Genomic DNA, 7,673 nt, shown 5'->3' on the forward strand with positions numbered 1-7,673 from the left:
AGGGTGAGTATGAGACAGAGCCATGACATTGTATGAGGATTGGGTTGAGTGGTCGTGGTGGGGTGAATAATGGGGAGGTGAGGAAGTGCTGAGGAAGTGCAGGTAAGTTGAGCATGAGCCTTAAGTGGGTGTGGGGAGTGATGTGATGGAGTAGTGTTGGCAGTGCAGAATGAGTTGGGGGGTGTGGGTGGTAATGTGGAAGACAGAATGTAGCAGAATCAGTAAGTACTCACTTTGGCTGACCTAGTTAGGTCATTAAAACACTTCCTGCGCTGGATCCGGGTGCGGGAGATGTTGCTGGTGCTGGTGACTTCCTCTGTCACCTCGAGCCAGGCCTTCTTGGTGGCAGAGGCAGGCCTCTTCCTCCCGTCCGCCGGATAGAACACATCCCTCCTCCTCCTCACCCCATCCAGTAGCACCTGGAGTGAGGCATCGCTAAATCTTGGAGCAGCCTTTCCCCTGTGCTGCTCCATTGTGTTATTTGGGTTTTTGCTCCAGGAGCAGCCATTGGAGGACTGCCCCTTTAAATAGGGCTCCTCCAGCTGTCAGCCTGTGATGCGGGTGTGCAGTCCGCCCGCTGCGCAGATTTCAGACGGGAAACCCGGAAGCCACGTGAAGTGGCTCCAATTGATGCGCAATCACGTGGAAAACGGACATTTTTTTATTGGGCGGGTCATCCACGCGCCCAATCACCACCTCCCCCCCTCCGCTGCCATCCCACCTCCACGCTAATATCAGGGCCAATGTTCCTCATCGCCTATAGCCCACTGCACTAATCAATTTATATCCACCTGGAATGTAGACCGGAGGAATGCATAATGTCCTATTTGCATTATCTTTGCCTCAAAAGAGACTATCTGTAAATCTCAACATTGAGATGCTCAGTGAGCCAGCAAAGGTGCCTCCTTAGTAACTTAACCATTCACCAATAATAGATAACCTTCCTCCCCCCCCTCCCCAGTTTTTATCCTTTTTCTCGTCTCCTCTCCTGAAGATGCTGACTAATGATGGAGGACAATCCCACACGAGCTTGCAGTGCTCCAGTACCTTGCCCCAAGTAGGCATTCTTCATGAGTAAATTTGGTGAGCAAGTGACAGAAAACATTTGAACCATGGCAGGTGTTACTCCCGCCCACATACTGGGGTCGATTTTTGGTGCCTTCGCCTGATGTTAATGGGTCGTTAAAATGGGTTTGGTACCCTTACCACCCGTTAACAGCGGCAATGCATGTGGCGCCACTTTGAAAAGGGCCTACCGGCAGGTTTCCCGAGCACCCACCTGTCTCACGCTCTATCTTCTTTTTAATATGGTAATCCATCTTATAATGTAAATAGGACCCCGAATGCCAATTTAGATCGGAACTGGTCAGAGCCTGCGTCATGCGCATACTGACCAGTTCCACGGGCAATGGGACCAAGAAAACCCGCCAAAAGAAAGTCCAGGGCCTTCAAAAAGAATCTGGGGCTGCTGCCACCCCGGGGCCCCCACCCTCTGTGATCGCGACACCCCCTCCCCGCAACTTACCTTGCTGGCGACCGCCCCGGACCCATCTTGAGGCCTCAATCCGGTGAGCTGCATCGTTTGTCGCCTGTTTGAAGTCCCATCGCTCGCCTGCCTGATATAAATGAGGCCGGGGCCTCAAAATCCCAGAGGCCTCTTCACCGCCGGAATGAGCGACTAGCCAGCCCGTTCTGTCGGTCGACCATCCAAAAGTCATTGTGCTCCACTGTACTTTTAATGGAACTATTGGCCGTGGAGCTGTTTGTTTTCCCCCCTCCTGCGGAGAAGTGCCTGAGGCCTCCACTTGGCAACTGTTGGGTGGCAGATTCAAAATCAGGAGATCACCCTGTAGTGAATTGAAGGTGCAGAACACTGGCATGTTTGTGGCGCTTAACAAAATGTTAGTGAAATACACTGGCTTCAAGTAGGAAAATGAATGTGTACAAAGAAGAGACACAAAGCCCATTTGTTCTCACCTGTGAATGAAGGGTAGTGGATTCTTCCTCCAGTATCATCCATTTAAACCCATTGGTCTTCTCTTCCAGATCAACATGTGGCACAATGATTTGGCAAATAACAGCATTTCAAATCTGGATTAGACAAATATCTTTCTCCTAAGGGAGGCATAACTTAACATATTAATACATTTTACCTCTTAAAGTAAATCAGTAGAGGTGAATGGGGATATATTGGAAAAAGTCTAACAGAGTACAACATTCATTTCAATATATTAAGCCAACCAATTAAAGAAAGCAAAAGGTTGCTTGGGGCAATTGACCAGATCCAACAGCTGCAAGATGAGGGTAAATGGCTTTATATAAATCAAAGATCAAGGGAGTTAGCCAAATCCCTAAATATTTAAAACCCATTCCAGAGTATCAAAGAGAGGAAATTAGCTCGATATTATTGGAGGGATGATAATGAATCTAAATTTTAGCTCCATCAGGACTCTGAAATATTTGGCATGTTTGAATATCTGAGTGACTGCAGTCCCAGGCTCAGTGATGTAAAGCAACACATTGTTTGCATAATGCAAGATTATCTTGTTCATTCTATTCTACATCCCTCCAATGTCTGGACCTACACTAACTAATGGCACAGTAACAAGGGTGGATAATAAAGGAGGAAAAAAGCACTTCAATCTGGTTCCCTTAAGGATTGCCAATTTTGATGATGTCAGCCACATTTTCTGAAGTGAAACAAAGAAGGAACCTTCCAATTCAATCTTGTCAAATCCTTTTCAAGTATCACAAGGGCTTGTCCATTTTTTTATTATGCCTCAGTGAAGCGTTTTGGGAAGTTTTTCTACGTTAAAGATGCTATATAAATCCAAATTGTTGTTGCATGCTCCTCTTATGAAAAATACAATTGATAATATTAACCCATCAGTAGAACTCAACAACAGAATGGCAACCCCTCGTCTGCTTAACTCAGTCAGTTGCACTCTGAGTCAGGGAACAGAGGGTTCAAACCCCACTGCAGGACTTGCTAAGTTGATGCTCCAGTGAACTATTGAGGGAGTGCTGTATTATTGGAGGTGTTGTGCTCTGGATGAGTTGTTAAACTGAGGCTTGTCTGCCTGTTCAAATGAATTTTAAATATCACATTGCACTTCAAAAGTAATTCATTGAAGAAATGTGAAGGGTTTCGGAGAGACGTGTTAAGGGACTATATAAATACGAGCCTTGCTTTCTTTCTTTATCTATCTTTCCCGTGTGCCCTAACTTGACTGGCAGAAACACCATAGTTACTACTTTTCATACCAGCACTTAATCCAATAATAATGTACCAGTGTCTAACAATGAGATTGACTTCTAATTCATGGTTGAATAGGGTTCCTTTCACTCTATGTAAATGAGAGGAATGAATGCAGAACATTTATATCTGAGAGAGATTCAGTAAACAAAACATCTAAATATTTACTAATCTAGAACCATGTTCACTGGTAAAATTCAATGGAAAAGCTATCGTTGCCTGGGGCCTTTTCAATCTGCCTGCTGCTAATTGCTTCCCTCAACTGCTTTCCTGTAATAGGACTATTCATCCTAACCGTGGCCTGGGCAAATCTATGTTGCCTAACATTGTAACATTGTTTAGGGGAAAGTTTATATCTGGAATTATAATAATCCAACAATATTTGCTTAATTATTGGCGAGTCCTGACTAAACAGGCCAATGTTTGTTTTAATGTATGGATCAAAAGATATCCTTCCAGTGATCTCCGCTCCTTTCCTTGAGGTAGTTATTCAGTTTAAGAGGAGCTGGTAGTGTCCCAGTACTTCGACCAAGTGGCAATTTTGCATTTATGAGGCCAGATATTGAGTATTGCTGGGCTATTTAACCACAAAAGCCATAACAACTAAGCCTTATCATGTCTCCGAAGTGCATGGACACTTTCTAGTACGGGTCACTGGGCAGCAATCTGGAGAAAATTGGCTGATTTTAATTCCCCCTCCCTTGCCCAGGTGTGCTCAAGCCAGTTGCAGTGCCTCACTGTACACAAATCTTTGAAGGTAGCCGGACAAGTTGAGAAGGCTGTTAAAAATGCATATGGGATCCTGGGCTTTATTAATAGAGGCATAGAGTGTAAAAGCAAGGAAGTTATGCTAAACCTTTATAAAACACTGGTTAGGTCTCAGCTGGGGTATTGTGTTCAATTCTGGCACCACACTTTAGGAAGGATGTCAAGGCCTTAGGGTGCAGAAGAGATTTACTAGAATGGTACCAGGAATGAGAGACTTTACTTATGTGGAGAGACTGGAGAAGCTGGGGTTGTTCTCCTTAGAGCAGAGAAGGTTAAGGGGAGATTTGATAGAGGTGTTCAAAATCATGAATGGTTTCGATAGAGTAAATAAGGAGAAACTGCTTCCAGTGGCAGAAAAGTCAGTAACCAGAGGATACAGATTTAAGGTGATTGGCAAAAGAACTAGAGGCGACATGAGGAAACTTTTTTTTACTCAGCGAGTTGGAATACACTACCTGAAAGGGTGGTGGAAGCAGATTCAATAATAACTTTCAAAAGGGAATTGGATAAATACTTGAAGGGAAAAAACGTACAGGGCTATGGGGAAAGAGCCGGGGAACGGGACTAATTGGATAGCTCTACCAAACAGCCGGCACAGGCACGATGGGCCAAATGGCCTCCTGTGCTGTATGAATCTATGATACTGGCATTTTAGCTGAGATCTTCTGACTAAATATAGAATAGTGATCAAATCTAGTCGCTTTCTGATCTGCATGGTTCAATACCATCACCAGGGCAGTGTAGGTACAGTCGGGGCTTTTTTCATTAGAACAGAGCTGCAGCTACTGGCTAACCGCATTTCGGAGTTGGAGCTGCGGGTGGATTCACTGTGGAGCATCTGCGATGCTGAGACTATCGTGGATAGCACGTTCAGTGAGGTGGTCACACCGCAGGTAAAGATTACGCAGGCAGAAAGGAAATGGGTGACCGCCAGGCAGAGTAAAAGGACTAGGCAGGTAGAGCAGGAGTCCCCTGGGGCCATCTCCCTCTCAAACAGATATTCTGCTTTAGATATTGTTGGGGGAGATGGCTTATCAGGGGAATGCAGCAAGAGCCAAGACCGTGGCCCCATGAGTGACTCAGCTGCACAGGAGGAGAGGAAAAAGAACGGGAGAGAAATGGTGATATGGGATTCAATTGTAAGGGGAACAGATAGGTGCTCTGTGGCCGCAGACGTGACTCCAGGATGGTATGTTGCCTCCCTGGTGCTAGGGTCAAGGATGTCACGGAGCGGCTGCAGGACATTCTGAAGGGGGAGGGTGAAAAGCCAGAGGTCATGGTCCATATCGGTACCAAAAACATCGGTAGATAAAAGGGATGAGGTCCTGCAAGCAGAATATAGGGAGTTAGGAAATAAATTAAAAAGCAGGACCTCTAAGGTAGTAATCTCAGGATTACTCCCAGTGCCACGTGCTAGCGAGAACAGAAATAGGAGAATAGACCAGATGAATGCATGGCTTGAGAGAATGGTGTAGGAGGGAGGGGTTTAAATTCCTGAGGCATTGGGACCGATTCTGGGGCAGGCTGGTCCTGTACAAGCTGGACGGGTTGCACCCAAGCAGAACCGGGACAAATATCCTCGCGGGGGCATTTGCTAGTTCTGTTGGGGAGGGTTTAAACTAGTGTGGCAGGGGGATGGGAACCAAAGGGCAGGTACAGATAGGACAAATTCAGACCAGGAAACGGGAAGTAGAAAAGCAGATAGTGACGTAGTTAGCGACTCAGAAAGGCAAAAGAAGCAAAGGTTAAATAGTGTTCAGTACAGGAATTTGACGGGGTTCAAGGGTATATACTTCAATGCAAGGAGTATTACAAACAAAGCAGATGAGCAAAGGGCACAGATAGACACATGGCAGTATGATATCATTGCTATAATGGAAACCTGACTTAAAGAGGGGGATAATTGGCAGCTCAATATCCCTGGATATAGAGTTTTCAGGCAGGATAGAGTGGGTGATAAAAAAGGAGGGGGGTAGCATCATTGGTTAAAGAATCAATTACAGTTGTGAGAAGGGATGATATGCTAAATGGATCATCAATCGAGGCCATATGGGTTGAGCTAAGAAATAAAAAAGGGGCAGTCACACTACTAGGAGTGTACTATAGACCCCCGAATAACGAAAGGGAGATAGAAGAACAAATATGTAGGCAAATTTCTGAGTGCAAAAATAAGAGGGCAATAATAGTAGGGGATTTCAACTACCCTAACATCAACTGGGATTCAAACAGTGTGAGGGGCACAGAGGACGCAAAATTCTTGATCGGTGTCCAGGAGAACTTTTTTAGCCAGTGCGTGACAAGCCCAACAAGAGGGGATGCAATTCTAGATTTAGTCCTGGGAAATGAAGATGGGCAAGTGGATGAAGTGACAGTGGGTGACCATATTGGGGATAGTGACCACAATTCAGTTAGTTTTAGCATTATAATGGAAAAGGACAGAGTTAAATCAGGAGTGAATGTTTTAAATTGGGGGAAGGCAAATTTTACAGAACTAAGAGGTGATTTGGCAGAAGTGGACTGGACACAACTACTTGAGGAGAAATCAGTGGCAAGCCAGTGGGAAGCGCTAAAAAGTGAAATTCTATGGGTACAATGCAGACATGTCCCCTCAAAGAAAAATGGTGGCACTGCCAAATTTAGTGCCCCCTGGTTGTCTAGAAGTATATGGGGCAAGATAAAGCAGAAAAAGAAAGCTTATGACTATCACAGAAAACTAAATACTGCAGAAAGCCTAGAGGAGTATAGAAAGTACAGGGATGACGTAAAAAAGGAAATAAGGAAAGCAAAGTGAGGGCATGAAAAAATATTAGCTAGTAAGATTAAAGAAAACCCAAAGATGTTTTATCAGTACATTAAGAACAAGAGGATAGCTAAGGAAAAGGTGGGACCTATCAGGGATGATATGGGTAACTTGTGTGTAGAAGCACAGGATGTGGGTAGGATTTTAAATGAATATTTTGTCTCCGTATTCACAAAGGAAAGGGATGATCCGGACGTAGTAGTTAAAGTCTGAAATATTGGATAAGGTAAACATTATGAGAGAGGAAGTACTAGAGGGACTGGAATCCTTGAAAGTTGATAAGTCACCAGGGCCGGATGGATTGTTTCCTAGGCTATTGAAGGAAGCCAGGGAGGAAATAACGGATGCTCTGAGGAACATTTTCCAATCCTCACTAGATACGGGGGGGTACCGGAGGATTGGAAGACTGCAAACATAGTACCATTGTTTAAAAAGGGTAGAAGAGAAAGGCCGAACAATTATAGGCCGGTCAGTCTTACCTCAGTAGTGGGCAAACTATTAGAATCAATACTGAGAGATAGGATAAATTGTCACTTGGAAAGGCATGGTTTAATCAGGGATAGTCAGCATGGATTTGTTCAGGGAAGGTCATGCCTTACAAATCTGATTGAATTCTTTGAGGAAGTGACAAGGAGGATTGATGAGGGTAGTGCAGTGGATGTTGTCTACATGGATTTTAGTAAGGCATTTGACAAGGTCCCACATGGCAGACTGGTCAGAAAGGTAAAAGCCCATGGGATACAGGGAAATGTGGTGAATTGGATCCAAAATTGGCTCAGTAACAGGAAACAAAGGGTAAAAGTCGATGGATATCTTTGTGAATGGAAATCTGTTTCCAGTGGTGTGCCA

Source organism: Heptranchias perlo, chromosome 7 (genome assembly GCF_035084215.1).
Source record: "Heptranchias perlo isolate sHepPer1 chromosome 7, sHepPer1.hap1, whole genome shotgun sequence".
Lineage (NCBI taxonomy): Eukaryota > Metazoa > Chordata > Chondrichthyes > Hexanchiformes > Hexanchidae > Heptranchias > Heptranchias perlo.